The 15,900-nt window shown below is 36.2% G+C and overlaps 1 long non-coding RNA gene across 1 annotated transcript in view; it reads right to left on the reverse strand.

The window, feature by feature from the left end:
- Positions 1-557: 557 nt before the first annotated feature.
- The window catches only part of LOC145286020 (uncharacterized), a 50,329-nt gene continuing 34,986 nt past the window's right edge, over positions 558-15,900 (reverse strand). The window contains exon 2 of the long non-coding RNA XR_013869091.1: positions 558-3,075. This is a non-coding gene — a long non-coding RNA (uncharacterized LOC145286020). The remainder of the gene's footprint in view (positions 3,076-15,900) is intronic.

A 15,900-nucleotide genomic window follows, 5' to 3' on the forward strand; every position in this document is an offset into this window, starting at 1 on the left:
CAAGATAGGTCTGGCATCATTTCCACATTGTTCTGACATTTCCGGTCTCCTCATTCTCAAACAATAAAATTTATGTCTGATTTTAATAATAAAATATATATCTGTTTTATTTGAAGTACTTTTGATACCCGCCATTGTCCGGGATTCAATTAGACAATCTTAGCATAATTGCCCGGTCTTCCTCAGGTCCCAGGGGGGTCTCAACCTCCCCAATGGGGAGCAAATCGCTCCCCTAAGACGGTCATGTTACATCCGCTCCCCTTAGACAGACCCATTGCTTCGTATAGAACCAATGGGGTCTAATCCCAACACTTCACTCCACCCCCTTTCATAGCTCGCCACCAGGTTCTTTACAGCCCCTCTTTCCATTGTTGGTTTACCTGTCAAGAAAAGATAACACATACATAGTTTGATAGTCACATTCCAACGAGGGTTCTCCCCCTTTTTTTCATTATGAAAGTTCATAAGAAAGTCATTACAAAGAATTAGAAAATCAAAAGTTCATTGGAAGTAATAAAAGTCAGAAGTCCACAGTCTCATTCAGGCAATTAAGTCTCTTTTTCTTTTCATCATACAAGTTTTTGTTTGTTCTTTTTTTTTTAAATTATAATACCTCAAAAAAAATTCAACATTTATAAATGTCACTCACAGGGTTTTTTTTTCCAGTTCATGAGTCCTTTATTTCTTAGTTATTTAAAATTGTAATGTTTTTTTTCCTCCAACTCATAAGAGTTATCTCCCTTGTTTAAAAAAAGTTTGTTGTTTTTTTTATTTTTCAAAAAAGTTATTCAGATTTTTTTTCATCAAGGGTTTGCAAGAGTTATTCCCCTTTTATCATTTTTTTTTTTTCAGTCACAATTTACAAGATTTTTTTTTTTAACAACACAGTCTCTTAATAGAAGATATACAACTCTAATCAGGGTAAGGTCCCGCTTTTTATTGAGATAGGGGGAATCTCTCTCACCTTAATCAGTCACAGATTAGACTTCACCTTATAATTCACAGTCCAGCATCTTCTAAGAATTTCGTTGAGCTGAGGACTTTTTCTCACCTCATTCAAGCTACTGTTGGGATTTCTTTTGACGATTCATAGCTCAGCATCCTGCAAGAATTTTGATAAAACAGAAAGAAAAGAAAAGAAAAGAAGAGAAATCTTCAAGTCGTCTTTCAGTTCCTCTGGATCTCAGCATCGGGAATGTTTTCAGGATGCACACCGGTCTCGTTTATGTCAGCACCAGGAATCGCATTTTCTGGAATCACCAGAGTGTCTCTTGCCATCTGTGCAACCAGCCTCGAGATGTTTATCGCCTTGTTTCCTCCTCACATTCGTTCTTTTTACACACTATATAATCGCCGCCAACAACACACATACCATTACTAGCGTGCTCACTCCCGCTCCTATAATCACTACCTTATGAAGTCTCTCTCTAGATTCTATATTCTCCAGACCGTCTAATTGGGTCTGCAATTCACTCAAATCTATTTGTCTAACCCCTCCCAGAGCTTTTGGTAACCTAAGTCGGGTACGCGGCGGTGATCGATGGATCAGGGGATCCCAGAGGTTAGTAAGGTTATTCAATTGGGCATTCGCCCACTCTATCTCAGGTGCTTTTAACAAATACCATTCCTCAACTTGATAATACGCAGGTAACCCTATGCCCTTTCCCCGGGCTTCACATCCCCTGTTCAGTTCTACCATAGTTAAAGGCGGACTTCCCTTAATTATCCCAGAAGCTATGTTACCGCATATTTTGGACAATTCCATCTTCTGTTGCATGGATACCAACCAGGTGCCTTCGGCTACTCTTACAGCCAGTGGCAAAAGACCCTCACTTGCCACCTCGAATCTTGCAGACGTGATTTATCACTCTCTTATCCCCATGGAACAATCCCAACACACACAACTCATGATCTCCAGTTACATATAACGGACTTTGTGACCGGCAAATTCCAAGGCCATTGATCCGACATTCTCCTGCCTCTCGCTGATTCAATAGCGTCAATCTATCCTTTGCCATATTAAATGCTACATATTCTGACTCCACTCTGTAACTGGCTACCAATCCCAACTTGGGTGTGTCCAGTGGATAGGCAATGGGTGGAGTGATAACTTGATAAACCTCATACTTGGTTCCTCGATCCCAGAGGGGTACAGACACAGACACTAGTATTTTTTCAGCTTCTAACCGTGCACTACATCCCAGGGTGTTATAATATTCCCACCACCCTTCTTCAGGGCTCACTGGAAGTTGTAGACGCAATGATAATTTTTGTCTTATCTCCTCCAAAACATTTCGCAGATGATCCAGGCTTATTACACTGGGGGACAAATGCCCAATACTAGGGCATCCAATTGGGCCCCTATATGGGTGGTCCACTCAACCAATGACTGCTCAGTCCGTTGTAACCGTTGTATCATATGCATTAATTGTAAATATCTCTGTAGAAAAGCTTCCCCTCTCAAAAACTCAGTTTCAATTCGACTAGACACATTCCACAAATCCTCATGCAAAGCTTCTAACTGATTAATAATATTATTAAGGCCTTCCCTATTTTCTTGCATTTTTACTTCAGTGATATTTAATATCGATAACCCCTCCTTGGTAATTTGTTTTAACGTTTTCTGCCTCACTCTAATTGCTCTATTCGTGTCCTTATTAACTCGAGGTGCTCTTCCGTAACCACTCCGAATAATGCCTCCAAAGTTTTGCCTATTATACGTATAACTTGGTTCCATGTTTCTAAATCTCTGATAATGGTTCCTTTGATCGGTCCACTGGCGCCTTAAAATGCGCATCTCATTCTCTAAGGGACTCAGTATCTGCATATATTGCTCCACCTGTTCATATGTACCAACTAATGGTCTTCTTAATACATTAAACTGATAAATTCCCCTCCGATGAGTGCTAATTAATTTCCTATAGGGGCGCAAATCATTCACTAGTGTCACCAGTCGGTTCGACTATGTGATTATTAATTCACTAGTTTTCTTGAAAATGGCACCCCTTCTAACTAGCAGTGCAGCAGATGTCCATAGCAGTCCTAACAGGAGCAACACCATGATCGTCTTCATCTCTGCAACGACAGAAAGAAATGGCTCGGTCAGTGATTCAACTGTCCAACTGATACACTAATGACAACATATGGGGGTAGGGTGCGTCTAACAACTGTTGTGGCCGCCAATAACGAAATATAGAAAGAAATACGGCCACGCCCTATCGATGACGCCTTACCAACAATGGAACGATGAGAAAAGAAGAGAGAAAAAATAAATTCCCAGAGACTCCTCTCCCTTAGATACTCCGCCTAAAAAGAAGGCGACTATGGTCAGCCAATAACGCCAAACAAGAATAAGAATAATTTCCCAAGGGCTCATCCCTTGGTTATGCCGCATGTCATCAAAGACTCTGATAAGAAGAAAGAACACGCTATGTCTACAACAACACGCATAGAATTTTTATACAAAGGTTGCTGACTAAAAAAATACTTTTATGTCAATAGCTATATTATATCAATAGCTACTCGTAGGTGACTCGTTCAAAGAATTGTATGTCTATAGCATACCATATGTGACTCGTATATAGAATTAGATTTCTAGCGAAAAGATATCCCACTTAAGGAACGACCATGGCCGACCAAATGTCGTCATACATTGAAGCAAAACAATTTCTCCAGGACCAAGAAACCCCTTCACCATCGTTGATCTCTCAGCAGGATTGCATCAGCAGATCATGCAAAACAGGCATCATCGACAGGGGCAAATCGGCAACAAGACTCAAACCCCCATCGATTGAGTTGTCATCGTTCTTCCTTACCCCTGAATTACCTCAGGGTTCTGAAGGTCGGAGGCGCCACCATCCTGTTTTTTTTTCTAACACTTAAAAAAAACACGATTCCCTAATTCATTGAATCCTCTTCGATATTTCAGAACACGTTCCTATGTATAAAAATTATAAGAAGTCAGCCACGCCCCCCCCCCAGCGTCTTACCCAGTGGGGTGCGCCTGAGCGGGCCCTGCCCAGACACACTTAGTAATACCAAGGGACCGGCTAACTACAATCACTACCTATTTTATCACTTACAATTCAGTCAAAATGCTCTGGAATTCATCCCAACTAATTATAAAAAAAAAAAATTAAATAGTAAAAATGCGTAATGTTTAACTGCCTTCGCAAGTCAAGCAGGTTACATAGACTCAGTTAACGCTCCTATATCTCGCAAGAAATTCTGATCTTGTCTACTTCTCTAAGTGCAAACACTATTCGCACAATTTATTCGCAATGAAAAGTCCATCTAAAAAATATAATCGCTTCTCGAGCTAAATTGGATGCACTGCAATTAATTTACTACCTCACCCAGTAATATTTATAATTATTTTCAATTAATCCCACTCAATTAGCGGCCTCTTGACTCTTATTTCTCGATTAAGAAATCCTTCCCGACTGAGGTAAAGTTCTAATTCCTTCTCAAAAGTCAATTTAATCGCTGAAATTAACGCCCTCAATTATTCTCAACTGAATTCAACTAAAATCTGTTCAATTTCATGAGAGAAATCCTTCCAAACTGAGGAAGAAAGGAAAAAAATATCCCAAAAATCAATTCAATTCTCACAATTGATATTTCTAATTATTCTTGTAGGAAATCATAAAAAGCAAACTCTCATAAGTTTAATTTCCCAACAACAACAATATTGCTACATAAAATATGGGTTAATTCAGCTAACAGACAGAAATCATCAAGATTCACAAAACATATTAAAAACAATAATATCATTTTTATTCAGCTTTTTTTAAAAAATCAAATTCAATCACCACAATTCTCCCATCACAATTTATATGTAATTTAATTAAATGAACCTTGATTAATAATTATCAATCAACGTGGTGTATACAACCGAAGGAGAGAGAGAGAAGCAAAAAAAGAAAAGAAAAAAAAGAATATTTCACATAAATTCCAATGTACGCGAGGGGGGGGGGCTATCATGATGCGTGCAGGCTATCATGCTGCGAGTGGCACCTGCCCTCCCCTCACTGACACTATTCAAGTCAGTCCCACGCACTCCCAACTCCTCTCCCTCCATACAGTGGAGTTTAGCTGTTCTTCCTCTCTCCTCCTATACCACCCATGACAAAAGCATTTTGAATAGTTTTCATTAGATTTACACAATATTTAAGAATCAACACTTTATTTCAATACATTTCTCTCACCAAACTTAAATTATGCTAACCGCAGTCGACCAGGGGAAAAAAATAACCCGTAAAATTTTTCGAGAGGTGCTCATCCTAGAAACGTATTTCACCTAACTTCACTTAACTATTCTCTGTATTATTATTATTATTATTATTATTATTATTATTATTATTATTATTATTATTTCAAACGGACTATAGCCGGATCAGGTAATGTCTCCCCCAGTGTTCAGACGAATTTAACACTCGCCGTTAAACAAGTTTTCTTTGTCATCGAAGCCCACCTCATCCAAGAGAAAATTTGGTTCGGACACCTTGCAAATGGTATCCTTCATTCGACCAACCTTGGTTAATGGAATTTTCACCGGTAAAATAGTCAATGTGGATGGTCCAAAACTGACTTTCACTCCCTGACTTTGTAACCAGTCATTACCGAGCGTTAACTGTTTCCTTAAATTCTTTGTGACATAAACTTTCATCCGTCCTCCGATCACCTAGTCTGAAGGGTATAGTGGTCATTCCCTCGAGTTGGAGCTCAGTACCATCTGTCTGGATCAACTCCATATCTAAGGGCTGCAAGGGTTCCCTATCTTGCAGCCTCTTTATACACATCTACACCCTGTAAAGACACAACTGCTCTTGTGTCGACCAGAGCCGTCAATGTTTTACCTCCCACCTCTACAGGACAGGTCAAGCCTCCTGCTTCTGTCAGAACCTGATGCACTCTAAGCGGCGTCTTTTTCATTGACCAACCCTGGTGCTGGTAACAGATACTCCTCGCCCATCGACGGCTCATCCATCCGGACATTGGTCACCTCTCTTGGGTGGCATCCTCTCCTTTGCTTTGGGGACCTCTTTCTTTTCCGAGGGCATTCCCCTCTCCTGTGGTCAGTCTCCCCACAATTCCAGCAATGCAGTCTCGGACAGACTCTGGCCACACGATCAGCCTGTCCACAGGTCCAACAGCACAAGGGCCTTGACACTCTTTGGGTCGCTGGTGCCCTTATATCCTGGGCAACCAATTTATTTTATTTTTATTACATTTTCACCCCAAACAAAGCACATTGCCACTTTGGTGTAGGGGGCTACTATCAGGGGCAACAACTACTGGGGTACTATGTTGGGATTTGGGTAGCAAGATGTCGGTTCACGTTACACTTGAACTTCTGCATATCAGTGCAGTTGGGGAAGCAAGAACCTGGAATAGAATTCCAGAGTCTAGCGGTTCTGGGGAAGAAACTACTGGAGTAGAAAGATCTTTTAAATCTAGGGATCTCTACTGTGTCGGGGTGGGATTTAGCTGCCTGTCAGGTTTGTCGAGGGTGTCTGCGTTGTGAGGGCACAAGTGTCTGCAGTTCGCCAGAGAATTCACCACTAAAATACTTGTAGAGGGATGCAACATTTCATCGATGGGACAGAGGCTGAAGCTTAAATGCCAGTTCAGGGCCTATCAGATTGGCAACTCTCTTTTGAACCTTGTCTAGGAGCGAGAGACTAGTAGCAGATGCACTAGCCCAAATGTGACAGCAATACTCTATACATGGGCGAATGGTGGCCTTATAGAGGTATAGGATACTTTCGGGTGTTAGTAGTTTTCTAGCACGGTAGAGAGAACCTACCTTCTTCACAGCGGCCCTGGCAATGCTTTCAATGTAATTGTTCCAACTTATGTTTCCTGTGAACGTTAGGCCAAGCAGTTTGAAAGATGTACTCTCAGATAAAGAGTCACTGGTCATTGCTATTGGCAGAGAACGTGTCTTGTAATTATTGAAGGCGCTTCCCAAAGTCGGTCTTAGCACAGGTTGCACTCGGGTGACCCATCCACTCATTCTCTGATATATAAGAGGAGGCGTGTTGAAGGGTAACCGCGTTAAGCTGAGCGAGGCAGTAGAGCTTGCTCAGACCAGTGACCGCATTTGGGGGCACGTTTTAAGTTCGAGACTGTGGGAGGAGGTCAAGGGAGAACCTTTCCCCTGTGAGAAAGCCGAGGCCAAGACCAACAATGGAAGTTAAACCCTTCCTCGGAGAAAGTCTGGGAAAACCGGGATAAGAGAGCTGATCCAAATTATTTCGAGTGGGACATTCATTATGGCCACTATAAGCCCGTATCTGGAAGAATGGGACTGGTATGATTTAGGTGCAGTTATAAGGGTCATTGTGCAGATGAATATCCGACCTGATGGGGAGGTAATGCGTTGGATCTGCAGCCCTATTGTCTGTATATATAGATATATACATATATATATATAAAAATGTATACATACATATCTACATATATACATACATATATACATGTATGTATATATACATATATACATGTATGTATATACATATACATGATGATTGCAACGTCTTGTCAGACGAGTGCCACTCCCTCAGGCACTGAAAGTTCATGAGCCCGAAAAATGACATATAGTCCTGCCAGCGAATTCACATGCTCAAGCAGACATGACACTAAAGACGGTCATTGTTATACATACATATATATATACACGCACGCACACATACATATGTACACATATCACACACATATATACATGCGTACATACACAATACACAATACTCACACCTACATATACATACACACACATGCAAACATAAACAAGACTGTCATTGGTATACATACATATAAATATATACATACATACATACATACATACATACATACATGTCTATAAGCATACGCTCATATATACCCAATACACAAACATACATATACATACCCACATTCATACATACACATATACATACATATACATCCACATATACAAATACATACACTTACACATACATATACGTACATATATGCACATATGTATACATACACTTACCTACATATATATACACATCCATATATATGCATTCAGACACATACACACATACAAGCACACATACACATACATATACATACACACCTGCATACATACACATACATGCATACAAACATATATAAATGTATATATGTACACACACAAACATATATACACATAGACACATATACATACATATACACATAGATATAAATACATATAAACTCACATGTACATATATAAATGTACACACACACACATATATAAATATACGTACACATATACATACATAGATACATATTATGATGGCAGATGAATTGTTACATGCATCCAGCATTACAGACGTACACCTGTCACAGCTTTTTTTTTTTTTTTTATCGCCACAGGACTTTTTTTCTTTTTTTTTTTTATAATAGACAAATGCCTGAGGGAGTATCTATACAAAGATGATGTTACAGAGTTTTAGCTTTGTACGGCAGCTAAATCTCTCTCTCGGTTCAAAATGTTGACATCCAGCAACAAGGAAGAGCAAGATAGCCAGCAACAAGTAAAACTGCAGACCAGCTTAATGCGGGTACTGGTCTCCCGCTTTGTTTTTGTTTTTTAAATAAAAAGTTTTGTTGAGACAGACACTTTTGGAATAGTAAATGACGATGATATAAACAAATTCACACATTTTTTCACAAATAAAATCAGCGACGGATAATCAAAATATAAACACAGTCCAACCGACATATTAAAGACGCTTACTTTTTTTTTTTATACATATATATACCTACATAAATATATATACATATACGCATATATATATACATATATACATATACCTACCTACATATATATATACATATACACATATATATGAATACATATATATATATATACATATATATATGTATATAAAAATACATATATATACATGTACATAAACACATATATATACATAAATATATAAACATATATGTACATAAATATATATATATATACATATACATAAATATATAAACATACATATATACATATACATGTATATATACATATATATACATACATATAGATATAGATATATATATATACATATATATACGTATGCATATATATACATATATATACACATATATGTATACATATATATACACATATATATACATACGCATATACATATATACATACACATATACATATATTAATATATACATATATATATGCATTCACATATACAAATATATACACATATACATACATATACAAATATATACACATATACATACATACATAAATATATATAAATATGCATACATATATATACATAATATATGTATATATTTACATATATATACATTTATATATACATATATATACACATAAATATATATATGCACATACATACATATATACATATATATACACAAAGATATATATGTACATATATATACACATACATATATATATACATATATATATACACATACATATATATATACATAAATGTATATATACAAACACACATATATACACATATCCATATATATATATATATATATATATATATATATACCCACATCCATATATATACATGTATGTATACACATATATATACACACATACATATATATATATATATATATATATATATATATATATATATATATACCCACATCCATATATATCATTCAACCACGGTAGTGGTTGAATATATGCTTAAGTCCGAAATTGAATGAATCGAGACACATTCAAACCCCACCACTAATTCCGTTCGCAACAAAATTTCAAACAGGTTATATATTTGGATAGAACACCTCATTAGCTACATTTTGAAAAAAAATTTTCGAAAATTGGTTCAGTAGAAAAAAAGTTACAACAAAATATGTGGGTTCACAAACAGGAGAGTAAGTACATAAGTGACTAACGCTTTTTTTATTTTGCATAACGTTTTTTGTATATAAATATTTTTTACTGCGATTTTGCCAATATGGCATGTTAGCGTAACGGTTAGAGTACCGGGGGTTGGTGGAAAATTTTTAGGTTCAATCCCGTGTATCGTTTTTATTTTATAATTAAAAAAACGAACTTTTTTTTAATAACTAATTTTTTTTTAACTCTCCTTATGATTTTATAGCAAAAAATGGTGAATTTATCGATTAAAAATATTAGTGAATTCTATGATATACATATTCTTTGAATGAACTCAAATTTTTCGTTATCACATTTGATGAAAAATGTAGTCCCATTTTGGCAATACGTCTGATCAATGATGCTTTTGAACCCGCGACCAGCACAGCGATGTCATCAGCAGCAGCCTGGGCATAAATATTCCTATTTTTAAACTCCTTTAAAAGAGGATTCAGCATACAGTTCCATAGTAAAGGTGATAAAATCCCACTCTGGGGGTTTCATTTAACTACTTCCCTTTTAACAGTTGCCCTCAGTAGTTCTACTTGAACTGTTCTGTGCCTCACCATATACTCAATCCATCGGATGAGTACTGGTGGCACATTGAGTTCTCGTAGCGACTTGAACATACTACTGAAGGGTATGTTGTCAAAAGCTCCAACGATATCTAAAAAGACACCGAGTGTTATCTTCTTTTTTGTTAGTTTACCCTCTATACAGATCACGAATTCATGAACCGCAGTCTCGGTAGAGACCCTGGCTCGGAACTACTGTGATTGAATGATAAATATTGCATAAATGTGTGTTTGAGAGCTAATTTTTTTTGACAATCATTAATAAATATTATAAATTTATATATTAATACAATAGCAATGCCTGGAAAAATCATGGATTATATGGAAAAATGCGCGCATGAAAAGTAATATTCTTAAGATTTTATTAAACCTGGAAAAGTAAAGGACAAGAAATTCAACCTGGAAAAGTAAAGAACAAGATATTCTAGTGAAGTAAAAAATAAGAATTTTTTAGACTTAAAATATTGCAGCTAAAAATAAAATTTGAATATTGATAAATATTTTATTTATTATTTGCATATGTTGTTGTTTATTGTTGAGTTAGAAAGAATTAAATGATCCTAATTATGATATAATAAAATTATTAATTTTTATGTAAATTATAAAATTATTAATTCCATCTACTAACTAACTAACTAATGAATTAATTTTATTCAAACAATTTTCACTACATAAATATATGCAAATAATAGGGAGGAAATAAGTTCAATCCAGCGACTGACACTAACTCAACAATAAACAACAACATATGCAAATAATAAATAAAATATTTATCAATATTCAAATTTTATTTTTAGCTGCAATATTTTAAGTCTAAAAAATTCTTATTTTTTACTTCACTAGAATATCTTGTTCTTTACTTTTCCAGGTTGAATTTCTTGTCCTTTACTTTTCCAGGTTTAATAAAATCTTAAGAATATTACTTTTCATGCGCGCATTTTTTCATATAATGCATGTATGTATACACATATATATATATATATACATACATACATATATATATATACACACACACACACACACATATATATATACGTATATGGATATATATGTGCACACATATATATATACATATATGTACACATTCATATATATATTATATGGAAAAATGCGCACATGAAAAGTAATATTCTTAAGATTTTATTAAACCTGGAAAAGTAAAGGACAAGAAATTCAACCTGGAAAAGTAAAGAACAAGATATTCTAGTAAAGTAAAAAATAAGAATTTTTTAGACTTAAAATATTGCAGCTAAAAATAAAATTTGAATATTGATAAATATTTTATTTATTATTTGCATATGTTGTTTATTGTTGAGTTAGAAAGGGTGTCAGTCGCTGGATTGAACTTATTTCCCCCCTATTATTTGCATATATTTATGTAGTAAAAATTGTTTGAATAAAATTAATTCATTAGTCAGTTAGTTAGTAGATGGAATTAATAATTTTATAATTTACATAAAAATGAATTAAATGATCCTAATTATGATATAATAAAATTATGATATAATAAAATTATTAATTGCAACCAGTACTCATCCGATGGATTGAGTATATGGTGAGGCACAGAACAGTTCAAGTAGAACTACTGAGGGCAACTGTTAAAAGGGAAGTAGTTAAATGAAACCCCCAAAGTGGGATTTTATCACCTTTACTATGGAACTATACGCTGAATCCTCTTTTAAAGGAGTTTAAAAATAGGAATATTTATGCCCAGGCTGATGCTGATGACATCGCAGTGCTGGTCGCGGGTTCAAAAGCATCATTGGTCAAACGCATTGCCAAAATGGCATTAAATATTCCTAATAAATGGTCTAATCGAAATGAATTAGAATTCAGTAGTCGTAAAACAGAAATGGTCTTGTTTACATATAAAAGGAATTGCCAACTTGGTGACCTTTTTCTGAGTGGACAGAAATTGAAACTTTCGCAGGAGGCGAGGCTGTTAGGGGTAATCCTGGACAGTAAGCTAACCAGGAAAAGCCATATAGAAAAGATTTCCTCCAAGGCGACTGCAGCCCTTATGCAATGCAAACAAATTGTGGGAAAAACCTGGGCAGTTAACCCGCATGTAATGAGGTGGATATACATTGCTATGGTATGTCCCATTTTGTCGTATGCATGTGCTTCCTGGATCCGCGGGACAGAGAAACTGTACTTGAGGAAGAAACTCCAGAAGGTACAAAGACTTGTTTGTTTAATGACTTCTTCAGCATATCCGAGCACATCTACTGGAGCATTGGAGATGCTGTTGAATATCCCTCTGATTAAAGAATTCCTGAAGGCAGAAGCGATATGGGGATCCTATAAAATAGATCTCATGGGTCTGTGGTGGTCAAGATCTGTTGGGACTACTGGAAAAACAAAGAGTCACATGGATTTGTGTAATGAGGCTAGGAAGGAACTACCGCTCTTGCATGTGCCGAGTGACCTTATGACTAAAACCAGATCATTTGAAAAGCATTTCACATGTATGGTTTATGACAGAACAGGCGCAAGAGATTACGAAAAAGAGCTGGAAAGCAACGTAATCAAATGCTATACTGATGGATCTAAAATGAATGATAGGATTGGTGCGAGTGTTTATATAGAATACTCAAACCACCTCACCTGTCAAAAATCTTATTATCTTGGTAAACTGAGGACGGTCTTCCAGGCAGAAGTCTTCACCATACAGGTATCATCGGATCGAGAGGGCTATTAGCATCCTTCAAGCAACCTATGTAAAACCGGTAAATTCTGTGTTTGCTCGTCACCTTCTCGCCACTAGGAAACAAAATCAAGGTGAATCTATTGATCAGTTTCTCCTAAAAGTAAAGAATCTTTCTAAGGATTGTAAATTTCAAGATGTTACTGCCTCTCAACATGCAGAGCTAGCGATACGTGACGCATTTATCACAGGTCTCACTTCCTCAACTATTAGGCAGAGATTACTTGAAAGTTTTGAAATTAACCTAGATCATGCCGTAGCAACTGCACGAAGTCTAGAAATGGCCCAACATAATGCAGCAGCTTATGACACATCAATTGTAGCAAAGGCATCTATTCATGCAGATGAATATTCACGCTATCCTTTTGTCTATCCATGTCAGGACATATCAACAAAAACTGTTATAAATTGTCTCCAGAATTTATTTACCTTTTTTGGCTGCCCAGATTCCATCCATAGTGATCGAGGAAGTCAGTTTATTTCATGTGAACTAAAAGAGTTTCTCTGGCAACATGGAGTTGTGATTACCCACTCAACTCCATACCATCCAATCGGCAATGGACAATGCGAGAGAGTAAATGGCACAATCTGGAAAACGATCAAACTTGCACTCAAAACCAGGCAATTGGACGAACGTCACTGGCATGAAGTACTCGACATAGCTTTGCACTCTATTCGATGGCTACTTCGTACAGCAACTAACTCAACCCCACACGAGAGAATGTTTAACTTTTCCAGAAGGTCGGGCACCGGATATACCTTACCCGAGTGGCTGCAAGGAGGACCGGCCCTCCTTAGGAAGTTTGTCCGCCAACACAAGTCAGATCCTCTAGTGGAACCAGTAGATATAATATCTGCAACTCCCAACTTTGCCAGAATTCGTTTCCCTGACGGCCGTCAGTCAACAGTCTCAACAGAAGACCTAGCCCCCACTCCTGTCACTGACCCCTCCTCTACAAACTTGGAATCTCCTGTCTCCCCTGATCATGGTACATCACCAGATTCTACTACTCCATCAAACATCCGCGAACCAGAGTTGATTGATCAACAGGAGACCCCAAAGAATAATACCTCACCAAATGGAGAATCTTTCTCTTCAGTTGACAAAACAAAGTGTTTAGAAATAGAAGAGCAGCAGCAACAGTCTGACTCGAAGAAGGGCGTTTTCAAATTTCTTCCAGAAGCTACAAAAAGGGAAAGGAAGATCACCTGCAACCCGAAATATAAATAAAATGTGGTGGAGAGTGTTGTGAGTTTAGAGCGCTAGTGCGCATGTGCACCAGATGTTTACAAATAGAACGAAATTGGCGCCTTTTCCCAGCTTAGTCGTTCGTTACCGACCATGTTGTTGTACCTGCTGAATTTTATGTTGAATAAAACCTTTCTAATATCTTAAAAGGTCTTTATTTTTCATTACATGTATTGTCACTGATTTCTTCCCAAACGTCATTTTCATTTTTGATCAAAGCAGTGTAATGTCCTGCTCTGGCAGTTGATCCTCTATGAATGACAGCAGCTTTCAGAGAAAAATTATTACCAAAGATTTGCTGCTTCTTTGAACTGAAGTTCATTACGTCACAATTGATTCTTTCTTCAATATTAATATTTAGATTGATTAAAAATCTATTGATTTGAATAATAAGATATTTGAATTCAGGTGGGAATTCAATTCTTGAAGTAACTTCATGTTCTGAATTGAGAGAACATGTATCACAATTTTTCAGAAGAGAACTTTTCATAATTCGATTAATTAAAATTTTGAATTGCTGAGGACCATTATTTGGTTGCAATAGCAATTCTTCTTTTCCATCAATTGGAAGTTGCACTTGTCTCCCACAACCAGGACTTATGTTGCAGTTGCAAATTTCATTTGTAAAATAGTTGCAATTTTGTTGATGCAATCTAATGCATCTGGCAGTATCAAATTTGGCAAAGATAAATTTTTGTTGAAAGTCCCTTTCAAAATTAAGATACATTTCTTTCCAAAATTCATGAGCACATTGTTGATTTCCATCATTGAATCTTCCACCAATAATTCTTTTCAAATTTGCAACAGAATTTTGATTATGATAAAGAATATTTTTCATTTCTTTTGAAAATTCATTATCAATGCTCAAGCTATTCAAATAATCATGGAAATCAGTCAACTGATTAACTGATTGCACAATTGAATTAACAAAACAATCATTGCTTCTATTGATCAAAGGCATTTTAGGAACCAAATTTGTCAAATTATTTTGAGTTTTCTTCTTTTTGGTTCTTCTATTTGTCCCATTTGCAATCGCTTGGTTCTTTTCTTTGGCATATAAGTAGCATTTGCCATACACGGTGGTTGTTTTCTACAAGGTGGCAATGGAGTCAATTCTGGTCTTCCAGAACTAGCCCTCAATCTGTTGTATTCTTCCCAAGCAGACTTGTCACACATAATTAATGATCTTGGATCAAAGTCAGACAAATAAACATTGCACAATTTTCTAGCTCTTGAAAGAGCCACATAAGCCATTCCATCAGCAAAAACTTGAGTTCCCAAATCAGCAATAATGCCAACTGAATTTCTTGGAAACAAATAATGTTCATTATTGAATGCATGATACAATTCTTCTCCCCAATAAGTAGGTAATAGTCCTTTTTTATCAACTTTTTTGACAAAATTATAAACAGTGTTTGCAGTATTTTTTATATTTTTGAGCATCAAATTTCTAATTCCAAAAGCATTAGAATACATT

This window comes from Euprymna scolopes, chromosome 10 (assembly GCF_053919585.1).
Source record: "Euprymna scolopes isolate OS-2025 chromosome 10, ASM5391958v1, whole genome shotgun sequence".
Lineage (NCBI taxonomy): Eukaryota > Metazoa > Mollusca > Cephalopoda > Sepiida > Sepiolidae > Euprymna > Euprymna scolopes.